The sequence below is a fragment of the Dicentrarchus labrax genome, unplaced genomic scaffold (genome assembly GCF_905237075.1).
Source record: "Dicentrarchus labrax unplaced genomic scaffold, dlabrax2021, whole genome shotgun sequence".
NCBI classification, from domain to species: Eukaryota; Metazoa; Chordata; class Actinopteri; family Moronidae; genus Dicentrarchus; species Dicentrarchus labrax.
This window is the reverse complement of record NW_026136712.1, coordinates 23,242,539-23,256,315: the sequence shown is the minus strand read 5'-3', so window position 1 is coordinate 23,256,315 and position 13,777 is coordinate 23,242,539. Positions and strand designations below refer to the sequence as shown.

Genomic DNA, 13,777 nt, shown 5'->3' with positions numbered 1-13,777 from the left:
TCTCAAGTCACTGTGTGTGCAACTTAAATGCGACTTGATTCCCCCATCTCTGGCGTCACTATTAATAAGTGTGTCATCAATTGACAGATTTTCCTTTTAATTCCATCCATGATGAAGTTACATCTATTACCTAGGAAAATAACATGCAAGCTAAGATGGAGGCTACCATAACTAGCTATAGCAGCAGCACACAAATGTTGTTTTCACAGTTGTTTTCTAGGATACTTATTGAATACTGTTATCACTGAAAGGCGGTTATTAAGACTGACAGAGACAAGTGAATGTCTTTTTCACAATAGTTTGCCTCTACTACTTGCATATATCCCGCTTTGTTGATAGTTTGAGGGCAACTTAGTGATTGTGAACATAGACATTTCTGATTGGAGCACCACATCAATTCATATTTAGCTCCCTGATCACCCACGGCTGCCTGCTCTTATTATATAAGTATTATGGGGTGCCGTTTGTAAAAGCAGCTCACGCTGAAAATAACAGCAACATTTTGTCACATTCAGCTTCAAACAATGTTTAAAAAACTGGTATGAATTTTTGAGGGTCACTTTTTTTGCACATTTACAACAATATTTGTCAATTTAGAGATATTTTAAATAGTTAAATCCAAATATTAAATGTTACACCTAAATGTTAAATGTTAAATCTAAATCTAAATCTAAATGTTAAATCTAAATCTAAATCTAAATCTAAATATTAAATCCTAATGTTTCGGGTGAAAGTAAATATTTAACTAATATGCAAATTCAAAATGCCAGTGACCGGAAGTACCAAAATAAAAGCTCGAGGAGGTCAGTGGCTGCGTTTCATTAGTAGTTCCGCTTCCCCTCGTTCACTTACCCTCAGCCCTTGGTATGACGTAACAGCATACGTCGCACGGAGGCCACTTGGGGCGTGGAGGGAAAGTGTGCGGGGGGAGGAGCGGGGGATTTAAATGAAACGCACTTGCCCTTGGAGTCTACTCATTGGTAGCCGTCGGCGTTATAGCGGCAATGACGTAAACTGCAATGCATTGTGGGTGATATCCACCTCGGAATGACCATCATTGTTCACTCGCTCCCTCAGCCCTCCGAGGGTCCATCTCACTTAGTGAACTTCAGTTTACAGACAATTGGAACAACACTTATGATGGCGGCGGGGATTCCCCCGAGGGCAAGTTGAACGACTAATGAAACGCAGCCAGTGTGTGTTTATAGTGTCAAACTAGAAAATTCCTAAAGCAATTTTGATTGTGCCTTGCTCTGGCCCATATGTTAATACCATGTCTTGCTCTCTAGCACGCTAGCGCTAGCATATTAATGCCATGTAATCCTCCTTATAGCATATTGATAACCTGTCATCCTCCTTAGCTAGCGCTAGCATATTAATATCATGTCATTCTCTTTAGCTAGTTAGCTAGAGCCAGCACACATAAACACATTAACCAAAGCTAGCGCTTAGCTACGTGCTAATCACTAGCTATGTGCTAATCGCTAGCTAACCGCTAATCGCTAGCTAAGCGCTAATTGCTAGCTATGCGCTAATCGCTAGCTAAGTGCTAGCTTTGGTTAATGTGTTTAATTGTATTATGCTCCTGAAGGAGTGCTAATATAAATTAAGGAACAGCTCATAGTAGGGTAAAATATTTAAGGTGTATTGAACTTATTTTGTGTTAATATTAAAATCATTCAGCTTTAAATTGTTTGCTTGTTAGCCACCTGCTAATTATCTTTAGCTAGCCAGCTAGCGCTAGATTATTAATGCCATGTAATCCTCCCTATAGCATATTGATAACCTGTCATCCTCCTTAGCTAGCGCTAGCATATTAATATCATGTCATTCTCTTTAGCTAGCTAGCTAGAGCTAGCACACATAAACACATAAACCAAAGCTAGCGCTTAGCTACGTGCTAATCGCTAGCTAACCGCTAATCGCTAGCTACGTGCTAATCGCTAGCTAACCGCTAGCTACATGCTAATCGCTAGCTGAGCGCTAATCGCTAGCTAAGTGCTAGCTTTGGTTAATGTGTTTAATTGTATTTTGCTCCTGAAGGAGTGCTAATGTAAATTAAGGAACAGCTCATAGTAGGGTAAAATATTTAAGGTGTATTGAACTTATTTTGTGTTAATATTAAAATCATTCAGCTTTAAATTGTTTGTTTGTTAGCCACCTGCTAATTATCTTTAGCTAGCCAGCTAGCTAGCTTATTAATGCCTTGTCATTCTCTGTAGCTAGCTGTGTGTGTGTGTGTGTGTGTGTGTGTGTGTGTGTGAGCAGGCTTTGGTTGTCATGGCAATCAGGGGAGCCCACAGCAGCTGCGCATGCTCTCTCTCTGTCTCTAACTCCTCAGAGAGACAGAAAACAATTAAAATGAATCCCCTCGAACGCATGGCCAGGAACGACCGAAATGAAAACCGAAAACACCGTGAGCGTCGTCATCTTGTTGACTATAGCGCTGCCGAGTTTCAGTGGTTAAAGTTAAAAAATGTGACCTGGACAGATTGAGAGAGAAGAGGTTCAACGAGCTCCTTTAAACATTCCTCCTCTAAAATTAACATGGGAGTAGATGGGGCCGTGAGAGGGTGTTGCTGGCGCATCAGTGCGTTTCCCGCCAAAACTATTTGTCTGACAGCTTCAGCAGTGGTATCACTGCGACCCCAACGAATTTACCTACGTTTCTATCTATAAATTATTTCGGTAGAGTGAAATTTGTGGCCATGACAGCAGTTTACAAATTTATTTTTCGACAAATTTTTCTCTCTCCCCACACTCTAGCGATGATGTCACGCACTCTGGCGGTTTTTTTCAGTTGGAGGTTCTCGCAATACACACCCATTCATTTTTTGGACCGGTTTTCGGCGATTTACCGGCAAACCGTTTGGCGGAATTCTTAGAAAAGTCATAGCACTCGATTCCCGGCCGAGCCGCACGTTTTGATACCTTTTTTGTGTATGTGCGACAAAAGCTCCGGGAGGAGTAGCGCGCCGAAAAACGTACGGAAGAATAATAAGAAAACTAGAAAATTCCTAAAGCAATTTTGATTGTGCCTTGCTCTGGCCCGTGACACTGGCCCATACATTACTGACATTGCCGAGTAGTTTACAGTACAATGAGGGGAGACACCCATGTTTAATTCGGCGTCTGCGTGATCCACTAACAACCACGTATTTTAATGACAAATCTTGTTTTTCTCATCTATTGCCACGGTCTTCTCCCACTGAAATAGTGAGGCTGATAACGAGTTGATGCGACAAAGTCGGCCAAAAAGTTGGTATTTATGTATTATATTGATGCCGAATTAACAAGAAGACTGTTGAGATATGATGAGTTTTTTCTTGTGTTTCTACAGTTATGTGCTTTTATGTAAGCGCAAATAATTGTTAATATATGGTATTTCTTAAATGGAGTTTGGCATAATATTGTCCTGGGATAATGCAGGAAGCGTCATGGTTTAATTAAAATTGCTAAAGTAACTAAATAAGTAATAACCACAATGGTGGGAATAATAAGTATGTAGTTATAATAATAATGATAATAATAGTAATAATAATAACAACAATAATAAGTAATGCTTTCAATAATATGAATAACAATATTTATATTAATAAATAATACATAATTAAGAAAGAAAACTATTCTTACTGTGCAGTCATAGGCAGTTACAACAGTCTGAGTTCTTCCTCACTAAATAAATCTAACTTGATGTTTTATTACATTACTGAATCTGTATTACTTGTGTCATGTGTAACAAGTTGAAATAGATGGCTAATTAAGAATTTCAGTGTCTTTTGTGACGTTTAATTAGCAAAGTAATCGTTTGTCCTCTCTAGGTAGGGAGTGCTAGCACATTCATACCTTGTTCTGTCTAACTATATGGCACTAGAACATTAGTAGCTTGTCCTCTCTAGCAAGCAAAGCATTTTAATTAATTAGCTAGTCTTCTAATACCCTCTAATTCTCTTTAGGTAGCTAGCTAGAGCTAGCACACATAAACACATTAACCAAAGCTAGCGCTTAGCTACGTGCTAATCGCTAGCTAAGCGCTAATAACTAGCTGTGCGCTAATCGCTAGCTAACCGCTAATCGCTAGCTAAGTGCTAGCTTTGGTTAATGTGTTTAATTGTATTATGCTCCTGAAGGAGTGCTAATGTAAATTAAGGAACAGCTCATAGTAGGGTAAAATATTTAAGGTGTATTGTTCTTATTTTGTGTAAATATTAAAATCATTCAGCTTTAAATTGTTTGCTTGTTAGCCACCTGCTAATTATCTTTAGCTAGGTAGCTACCTAGCTTATTAATGTCTTGTCATTCTCTGTAGCTAGCTGTGTGTGTGTGTGTGTGTGTGTGTGTGTGAGCAGGCTTTGGTTGTCATGGCAATCAGGGGAGCCCAAAGCAGCTGCGCACGCTCTCTCTCTGTCTCTAACTCCTCAGAGAGACAGAAAACATTTAAAATGAATCCCCTAAAAAGCATGGCCAGGAACGACCGAAATGAAAACCGAAAAGACCGTGAGCGTCGTCATCTTGTTGACTATAGCGCTGCCAAGTTTCAGTGGTTAAAGTTAAAAAATGTGACCTGGGGAGATTGAGAGAGAAGAGGTTCAACGAACGTGTTTCATGATTGCTCCTCTAAAATTAACATGGGAGTAGATGGGGCCGTGAGAGGGCGTTGCTGGCGCATCAGTGCGTTTCCCGCCAAAACTATTTGTCTGACAGCTTCAGCAGTAGTATCACTGCGACCCCAACGGATTTACCTACGTTTCTATCTATAAATTATTTCTGTAGAGTGAAATTTGTGGCCATGACAGCAGTTTACAAATTTATTTTTCGACAAATTTTTCTCTCTCCCCACACTCTAGCGATGATGTCACGCACTCTAGCGGTTGAACATTCTCGCAATACACACCCATTCATTTTTTGGACCGGTTTTTGGCGATTTACCGGCAAACCGTTTGGCGAAATTCTTAGAAAAGTCATAGCACTAATGTCCTCATCGAGCCGCACGTTTTGATACCTTTTTTGTGTATGTGCGACAAAAGCTCCGGGAGAAGAAGCGCGCCGAAAAACGTACGGAAGAATAATAATAAGTTTAATAATTATAATAAGCCCGAGGAAGAGTAGTATTGTGCTTGCTTATGCAAGGCACAATAACTAGAAAATTCCTAAAGCAATTTTGATTGTGCCTTGCTCTGGCCCATATGTTAATACCATGTCTACGTGCTAACCGCTAGCTCTGCGCTAATCGCTAGCTAAGTGCTAACCGCTAATCGCTAGCTAAGTGCTAGCTTTGGTTAATGTGTTTAATTGTATTATGCTCCTGAAGGAGTGCTAATGTAAATTAAGGAACAGCTCATAGTAGGGTAAAATATTTAAGGTGTATTGAACTTATTTTGTGTTAATATTAAAATCATTCAGCTTTAAATTGTTTGCTTGTTAGCCACCTGCTAATTATCTTTAGCTAGCCAGCTAGCGCTAGCTTATTAATGCCTTGTCATTCTCTGTAGCTAGCTGTGTGTGTGTGTGAGCAGGCTTTGGTTGTCATGGCAATCAGGGGAGCCCACAGCAGCTGCGCACGCTCGCTCTCTGTCTCTAACTCCTCAGAGAGACAGAAAACAATTAAAACGAATCCCCTCAAAAGCATGGCCAGGAACGACCGAAATGAAAACCGAAAACACCGTAGGCGTCGTCATCTTGTTGACTATAGCACTGCCGAGTTTTAGTGGCAAAAGTTAAAAAATGTGACCTGGGGAGATTGAGAGAGAAGAGGTTCAACAAGCGTTTTTGAAGATTGCTCCTCTAAAATTAACATGGGAGTAGATGGGGCCGTGAGAGTGAGTTGCTGGCGCATCAGTGCGTTTCCCGCCAAAACTATTTGTCTGACAGCTTCAGCAGTGGTATCACTGCGACCCCAACAGATTTACCTACGTTTCTATCTATAAATTATTTCTGTAGAGTTAAATTTGTGGCGGTGACAGCAGTTTACAAATTTATTTTTCGACAAATTTTTCTCTCTCCCCACACTCTAGCGATGATGTCACGCACTCTGGGGGTTTTTTTCAGTTGGAGGTTCTCGCAATACACACCCATTCATTTTTTGGACCGGTTTTCGGCGATTTATCGGCGAACCGTTTGGCGGAATTCTTAGAAAAGTCATAGCACTAATGTCCTCATCGAGCCGCACGTTTTGATACCTTTTTGTGTATGTGCGACAAAAGCTGCGGGAGAAGAAGCGCGCCGAAAAACGTACGGAAGAATAATAATAAATATAACTAGAAAATTCCTAAAGCAATTTTGATTGTGCCTTGCTCTGGCCCATATGTTAATACCATGTCTACGTGCTAACCGCTATTTAACAGCTAATCGCTAGCTGTGCGCTAATTGCTAGCTAAGTGCTAACCGCTAATTGCTAGCTAAGCGCTAGCTTTGGTTAATGTGTTTAATTGTATTATTCTCCTGAAGGAGTGCTAATGTAAATTAAGGAACAGCTCATAGTAGGGTAAAATATTTAAGGTGTATTGAACTTATTTTGTGTTAATATTAAAATCATTCAGCTTTAAATTGTTTGTTTGTTAGCCACCTGCTAATTATCTTTAGCTAGCCAGCTAGCGCTAGATTATTAATGCCATGTAATCCTCCCTATAGCATATTGATAACCTGTCATCCTCCTTAGCTAGCGCTAGCATATTAATACCATGTCATTCTCTTTAGCTAGCTAGCTAGAGCTAGCACACATAAACACATAAACCAAAGCTAGCGCTTAGCTACGTGCTAATCGCTAGCTAACTGCTAATCGCTAGCTACGTGCTAATCGCTAGCTAACTGCTAATCACTAGCTACATGCTAATCGCTAGCTAAGCGCTAATCACTAGCTAAGTGCTAGCTTTGGTTAATGTGTTTAATTGTATTATGCTCCTGAAGGAGTGCTAATGTAAATTAAGGAACAGCTCATAGTAGGGTAAAATATTTAAGGTGTATTGTTCTTATTTTGTGTTAATATTAAAATCATTCAGCTTTAAATTGTTTGCTTGTTAGCCACCTGCTAATTATCTTTAGCTAGCTAGCGCTAGCTTATTAATGTCTTGTCATTCTCTGTAGCTAGCTGTGTGTGTGTGTGTGTGTGTGAGCAGGCTTTGGTTGTCATGGCAATCAGGGGAGCCCACAGCAGCTGCGCACGTTTCTCTGTCTCTAACTCCTCAGAGAGACAGAAAACAATTAAAACGAATCCCCTCAAAAGCATGGCCAGGAACGACCGAAATGAAAACCGAAAAGACCGTGAGCGTCATCATCTTTTTGACTATAGCAGTGCCGAGTTTCAGTGGTTAAAGTTAAAAAAATGTGACCTGGGGAGATTGAGAGAGAAGAGGTTCAACGAGCGTGTTTCAAGAATCCTCCTCTCCATTTTAACATGGGAGTAGATGGGGCCGTGAGAGGGCGTTGCTGGCGCATCAGTGCGTCTCCCGCCAAAACTATTTGTCTGACAGCTTCAGCAGTAGTATCACTGCGACCCCAACGAATTTACCTACGTTTCTATCTATAAATTATTTCTGTACAGTGAAATTTGTGGCCATGACAGCAGTTTACAAATTTATTTTTCGACAAATTTTTCTCTCTCCCCACACTCTAGCGATGATGTCACGCACTCTGGCAGTTTTTTTCAGTTGGAGGTTCTCGCAATACACACCCATTCATTTTTTGGACCGGTTTTTGGCGATTTATCGGCGAACCGTTTGGCGAAATTCTTAGAAAAGTCATAGCACTCGATTCCCGGCCGAGCCGCACGTTTTGATACCTTTTTTGTGTACGTGCGACAAAAGCTCCGGGAGAAGAAGCGCGCCGAAAAAAGCGTACGGAAGAATAAAATATTATAATAAGTATGGGGAATAATAGTATTGTGCTTGCTTATGCAAGGCACAATAACTAGAAAATTCCTAAAGCAATTTTGATTGTGCCTTGCTCTGGCCCATATGTTAATACCATGTCTACGTGCTAACCGCTAATCGCTAGCTGTGCGCTAATTACCTTTTATTAATGCCATGTAATCCTCCCTATAGCATATTGATAACCTGTCATCCTCCTTAGCTAGCGCTAGCATATTAATATCATGTCATTCTCTTTAGCTAGCTAGCTAGAGCTAGCACACATAAACACATAAACCAAAGCTAGCGCTTAGCTACGTGCTAATCGCTAGCTAACTGCTAATCGCTAGCTACGTGCTAATCGCTAGCTAACTGCTAATCGCTAGCTACATGCTAATCGCTAGCTACATGCTAATCGCTAGCTAAGCGCTAATCGCTAGCTAAGTGCTAGCTTTGGTTAATGTGTTTAATTGTATTATGCTCCTGAAGGAGTGCTAATGTAAATTAAGGAACAGCTCATAGTAGGGTAAAATATTTAAGGTGTATTGAACTTATTTTGTGTTAATATTAAAATCATTCAGCTTTAAATTGTTTGTTTGTTAGCCACCTGCTAATTACCTTTAGCTAGCCAGCTAGCTAGCTTATTAATGTCTTGTCATTCTCTGTAGCTAGCTGTGTGTGTGTGTGTGTGTGTGAGCAGGCTTTGGTTGTCATGGCAATCAGGGGAGCCCACAGCAGCTGCGCGCTCTCTCTCTGTCTCTAACTCCTCAGAGAGACAGAAAACAATTAAAACGAATCCCCTCAAAAGCATGGCCAGGAACGACCGAAATGAAAACCGAAAACACCGTGGGCGTCGTCATCTTGTTGACTATAGCACTGCCGAGTTTCAGTGGCTAAAGTTAAAAAATGTGACCTGGGGAGATTGAGAGAGAAGAGGTTCAACGAGCGTGTTTCAAGAATCCTCCTCTCCATTTTAACATGGGAGTAGATGGGGCCGTGAGAGGGAGTTGCTGGCGCATCAGTGCGTTTCCCGCCAAAACTATTTGTCTGACAGCTTCAGCAGTGGTATCACTGCGACCCCAACGAATTTACCTACGTTTCTATCTATAAATTATTTCTGTACAGTGAAATTTGTGGCCATGACAGCAGTTTACAAATTTATTTTTCGACAAATTTTTCTCTCTCCCCACACTCTAGCGATGATGTCACGCACTCTGGCAGTTTTTTTCGGTTGGAGGTTCTCGCAATACACACCCATTCATTTTTTGGACCGGTTTTTTGCGATTTATCGGCAAACCGTTTGGCGAAATTCTTAGAAAAGTCATAGCACTCGATTCCCGGCCGAGCCGCACGTTTTGATACCTTTTTTGTGTATGTGCGACAAAAGCTCCGGGAGGAGTAGCGCGCCGAAAAACGTACGGAAGAATAATAAGAAAATTAAGCAAGAGGGATAGTAGTATTGTGCTTGCTTATGCAAGGCACAATAACTAAGCCCGAGGAAGAGTAGTATTGTGCTTGCTTATGCAAGGCACAATAATAACGAATAAAAACCATCTCATCCGGGGAAATGGACTCTTGGACATGGATTTTCGTGATAATAACTACCTAAAATAATAAACACGTTTGGAGAAACTGTATTTGAAGAGTACTTTGAGTTTTTAGTGTCACTTTTATGAAGGGTGCGGGACTTGTGACCTGTATAGCCACTATAGCCAGCCCGAGGGTGCTCACTATTACTAGGGTGGCCATTTCCGTCACATCAAAAAGGAGGACACTTTGCATACACGGGGACACGCAAGCAGATATTTGTTTGGTATGATCCGTTTTTAAATTTGAATATGTTTTTCCACCAGATTACATAAAGGTGCATACACATACCACATAGCTAATAATAAATATACAAGATACAGCTCATGACAACGTGCCCTTCCAATTCAGATTACATAGGTCTAATAAACATGATACAGAAACTGTTCTTAATGTTTTTATCTGGGGATAAAGGGCTTTGCCTATCTACATATGAGTATGAGCATGTGGTATCCGAAGGCCTATATGTTTAAGTTACAGTTTGTTATAAGTTCAAGTGATATTTTTTTCAACATATGCAGTGTTAGTAAGACATGAGGTTCAACGTCGTAACGTTAATTCTTACTATGAAATGTTTAGGCTAGGGGCCTCTCAATGGCCTCTGACCTTTATCTTAATAAATCCCCCATCTCCCTGTTTTACCTCACATATCTGTACTAGAACCAGATGTTTCTTTACTATTTTCTTGAATAAACAATAGACCTATATAAATCCAATCCAATCCAACTTTATTTGTTAAGCACTTTAAAAACAACCAAAGTTGACCAAAGTGCTGTACAGGAGAATAAATAGGACATCATAAATGTAAACAGTGATGGTGATGATGAAGACCACTGTGAGGAATATAGACAGTGATGGCGACAACACTGGAAAGTTCCCAGGGCAAATAACACGGACGAAATCCGACGACGACGAGCTTGATGTCCGGGCTGCAGACGCTCTTTCACACAGACGTGCCCGCCGTTACACCACCTGTTGTTTATGAGCACGGACAGTCCCCCTCCTTTCTTCATTCCATTATATAAAGCCTATGTTCGACGCATATAGACAGAGTTGTTCATTTGGCAGGATGCTCTCCAAGCTCCCGGGGCTTGAAATGATGCTGTACCTTTTTGTAATAAACCTTTATATACAATCAAGATGGTGTCAGTGGACTTCTCTTCAATACATCTTCACATCATCTCTACTTAATATACCACAAGCATTTTCAGAATTTCAGTCCAACAACCGACGTTAGCTCACGTTACTCACGTTACTCACGTTACGTTCTCTGTAGCTGAGAGCTTGATTGACAGCCTGGTGGTAGCAACTGCGGTGATCACGTGGCAATCAAAACATGGCTCATTTGAATATTAAAATGAACCATGTGTTGATAGGTCACGACACGAAAATGTAACCAATGAAATTACTTATTTTGACACACACTTTTAGTCCAATCCATGTCCAAGAGTCCATTTACCCGGATGAGATGGTTTTTATTCATTATTTGACACTATAAACACACACTGACCTCATCAAGCTTTTATTTTGGTACTTCCGGTTACCGGCATTTTGAATTTACATATTACTTAAATATTTAGTTTCACCGAAACATTTAGATTTAACATTTAACATTTAGATTTAACATTTAGATTTAGATTTATATTCAACATTAAGATTTAGCATTTAGGTGTAACATTTAATATTTGGATTTAACTATTTAAAATATCTCTAAGTTGACAAATATTGTTGTAAATGTGCAAAAAAGTGACCCTCAAAAATTCATACCAGTTTTTTAAACATTGTTTGAAACTAAATGTGACAAAATGTTGCTGTTATTTTCAGCGTGAGCTGCTTTACAAACGGCACCCCATATATAGGATGGGTCAAAGGCACAGGACAAATGAAATGTGTGAAATTTCTTTTCTTTAATGAGCTCCTGAGTTATAGTTTTGACTTAGCTAGTCAGTCCTCAATGCATATTTAGGGTCTGAGCAGTGACCTTGAAACTGAAGGAAGGATTATTCTCTCCAACCAATCATCTCCAATTGCACACACCCCATGAAACACCCTTAAGACGTTTTAATGAATGTTATGAATCTCATTAGTTTTCACTGAACGCTGTTGCCAGGGCGACACACCGAATGTAGACATTATCGGTTTTTACAGTTTATTGCATTTTTGGTGGGCTAACTCATGAAACTCAGCACACACATCCCAAATGGTAAAATGTTACATCTGATATGGGCATGTTACATCTAGCGCCCCCTAGAAAAGTTCAACATAGCAGCCCCCGGTGTCCCGTTTCACAGACATTGGAAAGGCAAAGGTATCGAGTCTAGACGTACAAAACAGCTTCTTGGACCCATACCCCAGACCCAAAAGGAAGTCGGACATTTTGAATTTAATTTAATTTAATTGAACTTTTTCCCATTTTTGGTAGCTTCTTCTAGGGAATTAATCGGATCAACTTCAAAATTGGTGATTACATTTGGAATTAAGAAATCTTGAGTTTTTGTCAAAGGGTGTGTCCGTGGCCTGTGATTGAAAAGCGATGTTTCACAAAGAAACAGGAATTTGTTCTAACTTTGGTGTACTTTCTCCAATCTGCACCAAAGTTAACATGTCTGATAAGAGTTCTGCCCTGAACACATCTACCTGCCCATATTCAGTCATAGTCATTGTGCCATATACTGGAAACAGGAGGTAAGCCTTTTGTGGCAATCATCATCTGATTTACGAGAAATTTTCATGGTGTTGTCTACACATGATGCTTGCGCATGACTCAGCCGCAGTGCACACTGACACGTCACGTGCAGACTGCGATGGCCCAACCATCACTGTTTGAGTTTTAGTTTTGACTTAACTAGTCAGTTTGCTTCCGCTGCACGTGTGTTCTGCACATCTGACAGTTTCACAATAACAGTGGGGATGATGACTTAAAATGTGTTTTTAATATTAACAAATGTATTAATCATGTAAATACAGTGGGTACGGAAAGTATTCAGACCCCTTTAAAATTTTCACTCTTTGTTTCATTGCAGCCATTTGCTAAAATCAAAAAAGTTCATTTTATTTCTCATTAATGTACACTCAGCACCCCATCTTGACAGAAAAAAACAGAAATGTAGAAATTTTTGCAAATGTATTAAAAAAGAAAAACTGAAATATCACATGGTCATAAGTATTCAGACCCTTTGCTGTGACACTCATATTTAACTCACATGCTGTCCATTTCTTCTGATCCTCCTTGAGATGGTCCTGCTCCTTCATTGGAGTCTAGCTGTGTTTAATTAAACTGATTGGACTTGATTAGGAAAGGCACACACCTGTCTATATAAGACCTTACAGCTCACAGTGCATGTCAGAGCAAATGAGAATCATGAGCCCAAGGAGCTAGGAGACAGAATTGTGGCAAGGCACAGATCTGGCCAAGGTTACAAAAGAATTTCTGAATCATTCCCAAGAAGACTCATGGCTGTAGTAGCTCAAAAGGGTGCTTCTACTCAATACTGAGCAAAGGGTCTGAATACTTATGACCATGTGATATTTCAGTTTTTTCTTTTTTAATAAATTTGCAAAAATTTCTACATTTCTGTTTTTTTCTGTCAAGATGGGGTGCTGAGTGTACATTCATGAGAAATAAAATGAACTTTTTTGATTTTAGCAAATGGCTGCAATGAAACAAAGAGTGAAAAATTTAAAGGGGTCTGAATACTTTCCGTACCCACTGTATATGTAGCCTAAATAATAGACACAGGAACAGTTTCCACCCACTGGCCATCACTCTGAGTCTTAATGAAACATTCATTACTTAGCCTATTTTCCAAAATTCTGTTTCTTTGCATACTGTTTATACTGTCATATCCACCTACCCCAGGTACATAAAGATACCTGCATGTAAAATATTTAGTTCAGCATCCTTTGCACTCTGCACCATTGCACTGTATTCTACTGTATATAAGTCTTTGTCTTTTGTTGTTGAACTTGTTCTGTTTATTTATGCTGTTAATCAGTGTAAAAACGTAAAACCAGAGTCAAATTCCTTGTATGTGCACACATACCTGGCCAATAAAAGTGATTCTGATATAAATTGCTTTATCAGTGACATAAGTCAGTAAGTGTTGTACTTCATCTTTTTTACGGTCAATCATAGACATTTCAAGGAGCAGCCCTGGGGGACTGTTAAAGGAGCAGGCTGCTGTGAAAACAGCATTGTTGCAATATGAATATTACTTAGTATTCCAATACTGTGGATTGGACAGACTATTTACAGGAACTAAAAGTCACAAGCAGATGGGCTTCAGATTCTTTGGTTATTTAGTTGAAAAAATTGTCTCTAATTTAATTTGTTATGTGTTACGTGT

The 13,777-nt window shown here is 39.8% G+C and overlaps 2 long non-coding RNA genes across 7 annotated transcripts; both read right to left on the bottom strand.

Moving 5' to 3' along the window:
- Window positions 1-2,515: 2,515 nt before the first annotated feature.
- LOC127373031 (uncharacterized) lies at window positions 2,516-8,490 on the bottom strand. 6 transcript variants are annotated; one of them, XR_007886854.1, is made up of 5 exons: window positions 8,235-8,490; window positions 8,052-8,180; window positions 6,566-6,642; window positions 4,743-5,429; window positions 2,516-2,661 (listed from the first exon to the last, which is right to left on the bottom strand). It is a non-coding gene; the product is annotated as an uncharacterized LOC127373031 (long non-coding RNA). The 6 variants fall into 6 exon arrangements; XR_007886855.1 differs by having other exon boundaries at window positions 8,052-8,216; window positions 8,253-8,490; XR_007886853.1 differs by having other exon boundaries at window positions 8,253-8,490.
- Window positions 8,491-10,142: 1,652 nt separating this feature from the next.
- Window positions 10,143-10,962, bottom strand: LOC127373043 (uncharacterized). The gene is made up of 2 exons (XR_007886870.1): window positions 10,683-10,962; window positions 10,143-10,459 (listed from the first exon to the last, which is right to left on the bottom strand). It is a non-coding gene; the product is annotated as an uncharacterized LOC127373043 (long non-coding RNA).
- Between the last annotated feature and the right edge of the window lie 2,815 nt (window positions 10,963-13,777).